Source organism: Amborella trichopoda, chromosome 1 (assembly GCF_054954075.1).
Source record: "Amborella trichopoda isolate Santa Cruz 75 chromosome 1, AtrichopodaSantaCruz75HAP2 v2.0, whole genome shotgun sequence".
Classification (NCBI taxonomy): Eukaryota; Viridiplantae; Streptophyta; class Magnoliopsida; order Amborellales; family Amborellaceae; genus Amborella; species Amborella trichopoda.
Window position 1 is genome coordinate 5,615,209 of NC_142336.1, and position 10,054 is coordinate 5,625,262.

Here is a 10,054-nt window from a genome sequence, read left to right on the forward strand (position 1 = left end):
TTTCAGTTTCCTCCACAATTTCTAGGTTAGTGCCAAAGATAAGCTTATCATCTACATATAAACAAATTATGATACATAAAGAATTTATTTTCTTACTATCCACACATTTATCAGCCTCTTTTATTTTAAAACCATTTGACGTCAACACATTGTCAAATTTCTCATGCCTTTGTTTAGGTGCTTGTTTTAGTCCATAAAGAGATTTAACCAATGTACAAACTTTATTTTCATACTTGGCATTACACACTTTTTGGGTTGTTCTATATATATATATATATATATATATATATATATATATTCATCTAAGTCACCATTTAAGAAAACAATTTTTACCTCCATTTGATTTATGACTAGTTGCTACAGGAGCATATGTGTCAAAATAATCACTGCCTTCTTTTTGTTAAAAACCTTTAACAACTAATCTTGCTTATATTTATTAATAAAACCATCATAATTCATTTTTCTTTTAAAAATCCATTTACAACCAATGAGTTTAGATTTAGGTGGAAGATATATTAATTTCCAAGTTTTATTAGCCATTATGGAATCAATTTCATTATTAATAGCTTCTCTCCAAAAAATTACATCTTGAGATGCCAAAGCTTCCTTTAGAGATGTAAGATCTTCCTCCACATTTGAGACTATAGGCAATGAATTTATTATTTAATTTTTATTAGCCTCAACAAGATAAATATAAAAATCAGGTCCAAAGTTAGAAGATAGTTCACATCTAATTCTCTTACTTCTTCTTAGTTCTATTATTTCACCACCATTATTTTCTACATGTTCTTCGTCAACATTATAATCATTTTCATGATTATTTTCATTTTGCATTGCTATTTGATTCATTCAGATCACTTTTACAAGTGAGATTTTCAAAAAATTCAGCATCTTTAGATTTTTAAATTGTGTTAGAATTTAGAACAAAAAATCTATAAGCTTTACTATTATGATAATATCCCACAAACACACATTTAGATGTTCTAAGACCTAAGTTATTTCTTTTAGAATCTGGAAGTCTAACATATGCAAGACAACCCTATACTTTGAAAATTTTCAAAGAATATTTTATATCAAACCAAAGCTCATCAGGGGCCTTTTCACTCTTTTTATATGGGATTATATTCAAAATAAAGCATGTAGATAATAAAGCTTCACCCCACAATTTCAATGACAAAGAAGAAAAAATAAGCATTGCATTCACCATTTCTACTAATGTTCTATTTTTTCTTTCTGCTAGTCCATTTTGTTGAGGGGTATATGGAGCAGTTATTTGATGAATAATGCCATTATTTTCATAAATTTCATTAAAGTTATTTGATAAATATTCTCCTCCTCTATCACTTCTACTAAGTTGATTTTCAACTTACGTTCTGAAAACTTTAAATTTTTCAAAAGTCTCATCTTTATGTCTAAGCAAGTAAACATATCAAAACCTAAAAAAAGTATCAATAAAGGTAATAAAAATTCTTTTACCACCTCTAGTGTGAACATTATTTAAATCACATGCATCACTATGTATAAGTCCTAACAATTTACTATTTCTTTCAATTGAAGGAAATGATTTTCTAGTAATTTTAGCTTGTACACATACTTCGCATTTTTCTCTAATTAATTCATCACAATTAGAAATTAATCTTAATGTAATCAAATATTTGATAGAAGCATAATTAACTTGTCTTAATCTACCATGTCATACATCACAAGAAGTAACAATATGTGCAGAAGACTTATTCATTTCATTAATAAGATCAAATTTGAATATCCCATCACATGAGTACCCCTTGGCAACAAATGCATTTTTTTTTGTCAGGATGAATTTGTCAGACCCAATGACCATTTTAAAGCCCTTCTTGTTTAAGATACATCCTGAAATAAGGTTTATTCTTATGTACAGTACGTAGTAAACATTTTCTAAGGTGAGTACCTTGCCTGAACTAAACTTAGTTCCAATATTCCCCTTTTCAAGCATATTTGTCATAGATTGGGTTCCAAGTTGAACTGAATTACCGTCACCTACTAGTTCAAAAGTCTTAAACATGTATCGATTATTAGACACATGAATGGTAGTACCGGTATCGATCTACCATCCATTGTCTTTATCTATCATGTTTACTTTAATAACCATTGCTACAAATTTTTTTCCAGTGGTCAAGTTTACTTAGTCTCTAGGCCTTTTGAATCCTTTCCGGTGTCGACACTCTCTTAAATAGTATTCTGATTTTCCAAATACATAACATGTGGCTTTCTTTTTATTATTGTTGCCAATAGACTTTTGGTCCTTATAATTTTCATTATGAACCTTAGGAAATAAATACTTCTTGTTATATGGAGCACTTAATTTTTGCTCAATAAGGTTTGCCTTAAAGTGAAAATGAATTGACTCATTGTTCTTTTCTCTAAGTCTACTCTTTTCTTAAATTCAAAGAGATCTTTGAAGTTGAACCAAATCAAGATTACTTTCTTGTATTTCATCTTCTTTTGGTACTCTCTCCAAGATAGGGGTAGCTTATGAATTATACCTTTGGAATTCAATAGTCAATCAAGTTCAGTAGAATATTTAAGAAAGCGTTAGAAGAGAAAAGCTGCATCAGTAGATGAATGGTCCACTCTCAGTTAGCTCAGCCTGCACCCCCTTAGATTAAGAGAATAGTGAATTACCAAGAAGTCTACTTTTTTTTTTTGAAGCCAAATTCCTTCATTCAACAATCAACCTACACTCGATTTAAGACCCGGCTGAACAACTATATAACATATTCAAATTCTAATTAGAATCTTACGCCGCGAAGCGGCACCAAGCTACTCCGCCAGCTTCGCAGTACTATTAACTACGAAGCTGATTGGTTGCAAATACAATACTATAAACTATAAGTAGAAAAAACAACACACTAATGGAGCAACAAAATTTTGTAAAGTCATTAATTAAATCTATACCGAAATGGATACAGAAATGTTCATTATGTAAGAAGGAAATTGTGTTTTTTATATACCCACAATTTGTTCTTCCTTTCTCATATTTCTTAAGGGATCATGTGAATACGCAGTGCAAGCAACTCATGGATATCACTGCAGTTGATTATCCAACATGTGAAGAAAGGTTTTCAATGGTATATAACCTTTTAAGTGTTTCATTTAATTCTAGAATTCGTATCAAAACAAGTATTGATGAAATTACCCCCATTTCTTCTGTAACACAAGTTTTTTCGTGCACAGCTTGGTGGAAAAGGGAGGTGTGGGATATGTTTGGTGTATTTTTCTCTGATCATCTTGATTTGAGACTTATTTTAACGGATTATGGCTTTAAGGGTCAACCTTTACGAAAAGATTTTCCCCTTAGTGGTTATGTGGAAGTACGATATGATGACTCAGAAAAGCGGGTAATTACGGAAGCGGTTGAATTAGCCCAAGAGTTCAAATTTTTTTCTTTTGCAAGTCCTTGAGAGCAAGTAGAAAAAAGTTAACACTTTAATATAATATGAATATAATATGTAAAATCTCTCAAAAAATTGTTGTGAGCGATGCGGGGCTACATGTACCAACGTATTATCGTTGGTATACCTGGTAGCAGCGGCTTACATTGCAGCAAGGTCGCGCCACCTATGAAGCCGACAAACGCCGTTCATGCTGCTTGCAGCCCCCAAAAACTCTAATGCCTTAATGATGTCGTGGTCCTTTTGGCCAGCGTAGCTGGCGCCGAAGCTAAGCTGCTAACTGCGTACACGGTAGCTACTTACAGTTGGCTTCGCTGCTTTGTTGTTGCTCCTTCGGCCAACAACAACCTCTTGCAGATCAGCAAAGCTGAAAGCCCGCAAGCGGGCAACAACTATAGCCTACGATAAGAGCTATGCCAACAAGCATAGCGTTACGTCAGCCGATTAACAGATGGGGGGATGCTTGCCTACCGCATATGCCCTTGCTCGCACACAGTAGGCAAGCACAGCGGAAAAAGGGGATCGAACCCTCAACCTTTGCCTTGGCAGGGCAATGCTCTGCCATTGAGCTACTTCCGCATTCACAACACGCATTTGTGTACTAAAAGGCTTGTGTGTTTTTTACTTAAACTAGTGGCTTTACTGTAGCTAAGGCAGCCAACGCTAGTCTCAACAAAAAGATAGGCAAGGTTAGTGTGGCTATTGCTTTAAAAACAAGTTGCTAAGATGCTTTGTGCTAGCCTATCGCGTGCTACCTGCAGTTCAGGTTGGACAACTGCGAACCCCGATCTGAAAGTAGCAAAGAGATGTAAAAAAAGTATTGTGCTTGCGCCATGCATATAATTTTCTGTATTTGGCACCCAACTTGTGCAAAAAATCTAATAGTGCTAGCTTATTACATGAAAAAGCGAGGTAATAAGCTAGCACTATGTGTTTTAGCTGTTGCGCCAAAAGCAATAGCTTACAAGATTTTCGTAATTTTTGTTAGCATGATGTACTAGGCAAGTTCAACTCATCGTCCCTTGTGCTGCCAACCTATGCTTGGCCAAGCCGTAGACAAGAGCTGTTGCGCCAAAAGGTATATTGTGCTTGCACCAAGGGCTTGTGTACTAGTGAATATCTTATGGGGTTGGCCAGCGTAGCTGGCCGATACGACGACTCTAGCTAGTAAGGTGCTTGTATACCGAAGCTAGTAAGGTGCTTGTAAATAATTATGTATTTATTAATTATTAAGCGAGAGCTTTGCTCGCCAGACTATAGCTGAGTACTCTTGTGCTTGTGTAGCGCTTATAGCGTCGTGGTACCCGCTAAGCAAGCCAACCTATAGAAGCAACCGTATTGGTAGTCCGCTACCGAGTACGAGGTTAGCTGGTATCCGCTTTAACGGGAGTTAATAGCGGTACCGTGCTGCGGAGGCTAGGCTCACAATGCAGAGCGACGGTGTAACAGGTATCGCTCGTTTGCCAACTAACTTAGCAGATAAGCATGCTTCACAAGGTACTTTTCTTATTTTTGGCAGCACAAGTCTCTCACGAAGGTAAGTCTGCTTGGCCAGTAGCAAGGGCACTAGTTATAGGTTGGCGCAAGCGAAGCGTGGAGCTTGCCAAAAGGGGAGGTGAAGTGCTAGCGGAGGCCTAGTTGTACAACAATCTTAATCCTTCTTGACAAACGTTGTTCTCATTGGTAGTTTTTTATTAGCAATTCTAGCTGCTTGTCTTGCTAAGGTGCAACTAACTCCATTGATCTCGTATAAGATTTGTCCATTCTTGAAGTTACAAGCCCAATATTCGAAGCTACCTTTCCCATTTCCCATACGCACCTCTAAAGGTTTTTTAGTCACACTTAGATCAGGATATACACAGATCCAGACTTAACCGCTTCGCTTTAACTTGCGGGTTATGGCGAGTCGTACCCCTTCGATAGTGCTTGATCTCAATCGACCATTTGCCAAAGATCTGATAGCATACTTGCCAAATGAATCTTTGAATTCTTTGATTCTGTGGCTTTTGTTCTACCTTTTTGCTGTTTTCTGAATTTAGTGCGTCGAGGAGCATACATGGTGAGTTGTCTTTCTATTTCGGTGTTAGTAGCAGCCAACCGTAGCTTGCTAGTCACTAACACAGAAGCTGTTGGCCTCCGTTAGAGGCCTCCGCTAGCGCTGCTTGCAGTACCCTTATAGCTTATTGCGTATGGCCCGCGTACGAGGTAGGCAATCGCTTTAGTGTCGGGTGAGTCGCGACGGCCAACCTGCAGAGCAGGTAACCCGAAGCCAATCTACGGTAAAGCGTGTATGCGCTTTGCGGCGGGGTCGTAGGCCTGCCAACCTACGCTTGGCCAAGCCGTTACCAAGCTTCGGTAGCACCTTCAGTTTGTTCCTGCGTGTTTTTGTTTTTTGTTTATTAAAAGCGTATTATTTTGTTGTTTTTTCTAATTACGTGCATTCTTATGCGTATGCTGCCCACGACACGGTAATCCTTCGATGTGCCAAAAGCCTCTCAAGCAAAAAATCGAGCAAAGACGTGTTTTATTTCTTTTTATAAGAGTACGCATATCGTTCTTAACTAAAGAACGTTGATGTACAATCGGGTTCAATAGATTGATCTGAGAATTAGAAAGATTCTCTAGCTTGACATCCTTACTTATACCTAACTGATCGCAAGCTTGGGTAGCCATTCTATTACCTATTCCTGCGACTTTTGATAATGTGATACTAACTGGGATATTACCGTTAAAGTGGTTATTAAATAAATACATTATTTTGTGTTTTATCTATTTGTAGATGGTCGCCCTTTGTAGCCTACGCAAATTGGTCAGCAAAGCCATCAATTTGCGTAGGCTGCAAGCACAGGGACAAGATAGTGAATATCTAAAATGCTTGCACCTGCTTCGTAGGTTAGCACGCGGCTACTAGCTTCCGCAAAAAATGGCTAGGTACCAGCGTACGTCATTATACAAGGGCCAACCATAGGTAGCTATCGCTGTAGCGAATAGCGGCCTCCGCTAGCGCTGCTTGCCGTAGGCTGTAGCCGTAGACAAACACCTTTTGTTTAACTAAAATAAAAAGCGTTTGCTCAGCTCAAAAAGCTCAATTTCAATTTCTTCATACGCTATCTACGAAGCGGGTTGTCTTGTACGCGGTTGCGGGACAAACTGCTTTGTTGATGAACGTCGCCTCCGCTACCGCTAGCGGTTAGCTGCCTCCGCTAGCGGCCGCCTGGGGGCGAATGCCAGCTACGCTGGCTAACCAATCGCTTGGTGCAACTTGCCAACCTGCTTCACAGGTAAAGCAGCGATACCAACGATACTAGCTATGCTGGTAAGGCCAACCGTAAGTAACTACTGCTTTCGCGGTTAGCGGTAAGCGCGCTTCACCGAACTCGGTTAGGCTACTTTACTACGTTTTGCAGCTGCTGTAATGCCCTATCTTCTCAAATAATGTTTTTTTTGCGCGGCCAACAAAAGGGCGCAGCCGCTATACAACAAATCTAATAATAACACTGCTTACTTGGTGGAATTGGTAGACACAATAGACTCAAAATCTGTACCCAATATGGGTTTGGGTTATCAGTTCAAGTCTGATAGTGAGCAAATAAAATTTATCGTTGTAGATTACATCATAATCGATTTTAAAAAATGTAATACCTTTTACCTACGGCTCTTGTGCTAGCTTGGCTACATTCCCAGCACAATTTGCAAGCACAAAAAGCATAGGCGTATTTAGACGAAATGTTATCTAATTGATGTATATTGTTGTATAAGAGGCAAAAAGAGTTCCGGAAGTTGTTGTTTTTGGGCCTTCGGCCAAGAATAAGATTGTAAATTTTGCTCACTCTGAAGTCCCAATGCAGCACTTTCTACGGTGCCTTTATGCAACTGGTGTGAACTTTGTCCACACAGCTCCTAGTTAGATAAATCGTCCATTGTTTTGTTGGTGCAGCAGCTCTTGCAACAAACGTTGCCAAATGGGTCCCCAATCTGCGGCTGCAAGAGCTGCTGCTCCAAGTTTTGTGGCCATATCTGGTTTTTGCCAGCTACGCTAGCCAACGCCTCTATATGGTGGTAGTTCACTTTAATTTGATTGCTTCTCCAATCTGGGGTTGCAAGAGCGGTTGCGCCAAGTTTTTGGCAGCGCAAGCGGAGCTTGTGCTTGCAGATTGCAGCACTTTGGCCACCTATCCAAAAGGCTTAAGAAAGTCATTCTAGTGTAATATTCACCCAAATGGGTTGGCCAGCTACGCTGGCAAATATACATAGATATAGAAAATAAGCTGCTAGAAATAGAAATAATAGTGTATATACAAAAGAAAGGTTGCAAAGCGTTGCCAGCTACGCTGGCCCTTCATATGCTCATAGTTCTCTGAACTGTTTGCGAAAAACGTTTTTTTTAACCAACGGGCAAGCGAAGCCAACCTACGACGCAGGTTGCCCAGTCCTCCCACGCTTATTGGCATGCGAGTATATTGTTTATGTTGGCTAGCTACGTTTAAGCTGCTGCGCCAAAAGGGTTTTGGCCTCTTTGGCCCTTTTGGCCTCTTTGGCCAGCAAAGCTAGCAACCGTTGGCACCAATGGCGTAAAGATTTCTAGCAAAAAGAATGCATAAAAGAATTCATATAAGGATGTAACAGTCCCAAAAATACAGGAAAAGATAACAAGTAAGGTGAAAGGCTGCTTATTTAGCCACGCAAATTTGCCTACGAGCTTTTTGTTGCGCAAGCCGCAACATTAGCATTTAAGGGGGAAAAGCGCCCTTCCTTTAGTAGGGAAAAGCTTGCTATTTCTTTTTTTTTGGTGAACTACCTTAGCCTTGTGGCGTAAGCGACTTCCGTTGCTTCACCCAAAGCCTGTTTGAAGAAATAGAAGCGATGCCTTTTGGCAACGCTTGTTGCAAGCAGCAAGTAGAAAAGAGACATAGTGGCAACCAAAAAGAAAAGGGAGTTTCTTAATAAGAAATAATTAAATAACATAAGAAATGAGCTCTTTGTAGCTAAGAAAAAGATCCTTTTGGCGCAGCAGCTGCTAGCTACGCTGGCCAACATTTGTAGTTATTAGTTACAGATGTTATTAAGGGAGGGTGCGCTCGCAGCTAACTTATGGTTGTAGCTAGTAAATTGGCTTGAGCTACTACCGCAATCGCGTCGCACTCTGCGAGGCTGGCCAACGGCTCGATTGGCGTAGCACGTAAGTAACGCGCTTGCAGTAGCGCTTGCACAAACGGCGCAAGCGAGGATGTGATACTGCACATCGTAGTAATAAACATATTTATGTTAAATAAGTAAATAGTAATAGCTGAAATTGGGTGGGGGTACGACTTACATTGTTGCGGCCATGGCCAAGCGGTTTCCCTTTTGGCAAGCGGAGCTTGCGCGCTACCGCGTCGCGGAGACAGGTTGCGTAAGCGTGACACCAATGAGCATTGTCGAAGCCACTAGCGGCTTCGGCAAAAGGTATCGCAGCTTGGCCAGCTACACTGGCAAAAAGGTTTCGCTGGCCGAAGCTAAGCTTAGAAGGCTTGCTGAGCAGGTATTAGTTAACTACGGCGCGCTTCACACAAAAAAGAAATAATGTTTTTTAGTACGGGTCAACTCAATTTCTTACAAAACTTGCACCCCCCGCCTATTAGAACGTAGTCTTCTTCTACGAAAAAAAAAACTTGTTTTGAGACTCCATTTCCCACTTGATAGGCCTTCAACGGTTCTTAGTTTTGAACGTGGCTACCCAACTGTGCCACTGGCGCGACAATTGGTACACTATAGGTTCACCATTCTCAGTCCTCTCGTACAAGAGAATGATTCTCTCAGTTTATATACACCCAAAAAAGATAGGATCCGTATTGTTTCTCAACGCACTAAACCCAACTCACGTACCCTTTTCATCGGCGAACAGCCGAACCCTTGGAATCTTCTACAACTCCAGGATAGAATGAGTCGACCAGAATGTTACCACGTCGATGACCTTGTGCTTGCTGCCAAACCGCTAGCGGTAGCGGCGCGGGCCAATTTCCTCGTAGGCGTACGCTGTTGCCCGCGCGAACCGCGTAAGCTATTGGGCAACTAGTACTCATTATACCAGTATCCATGAACCGCTAACCGCATACGCGGTAGCTACCTACGGTTGGCCTGACCAAACCAAACCGAACTGAACTGAACCAGCTTCACTGGTATAGCTAGTATAGCTCATATGGCTGGTATCGCTGGGTTTCCTGCGAAGTAGGTTGGCTGGCTACGTTCACAGAGTATTATGTTACCTGCTAAATAGATAGCGGCGTAGTGAGCTCTTGTGATGAAAAGCTGCAAGCATTATATCGAAGGCTCCTGCGAGCGTCGCTATGTGAACTACGTTCACCAAGTGGAAGAAGCATATTTAGGCTCTTTATCCTAAATCTCTAATTTTTACAAATTAGCTCAGACTATGTGTTTAACTTGCATCATGTGTACACCCTTGTGCTTACACCTTGAACTGCAAGCACCCTCCTTTTGTATCTTTGCATAAAATAGTCTTAGCGGCAAAGGACTGTGGCATGAACTACGTTCACCAAGCGGGCAACCGAAGCTTTGGTGCTTGTCACACCCTTCGGTAGACAAGCACCATATACTAACTTCAGCTAGACATCTTTTATATAAAG

The 10,054-nt window shown here is 40.1% G+C and overlaps 1 non-coding gene across 1 annotated transcript; it reads right to left on the reverse strand.

The window, feature by feature from the left end:
• Positions 1 to 3,938: 3,938 nt before the first annotated feature.
• Positions 3,939 to 4,010, reverse strand: TRNAG-GCC (transfer RNA glycine (anticodon GCC)). The gene has a single exon. It is a non-coding gene; the product is annotated as a tRNA-Gly (tRNA).
• Positions 4,011 to 10,054: the final 6,044 nt, after the last annotated feature.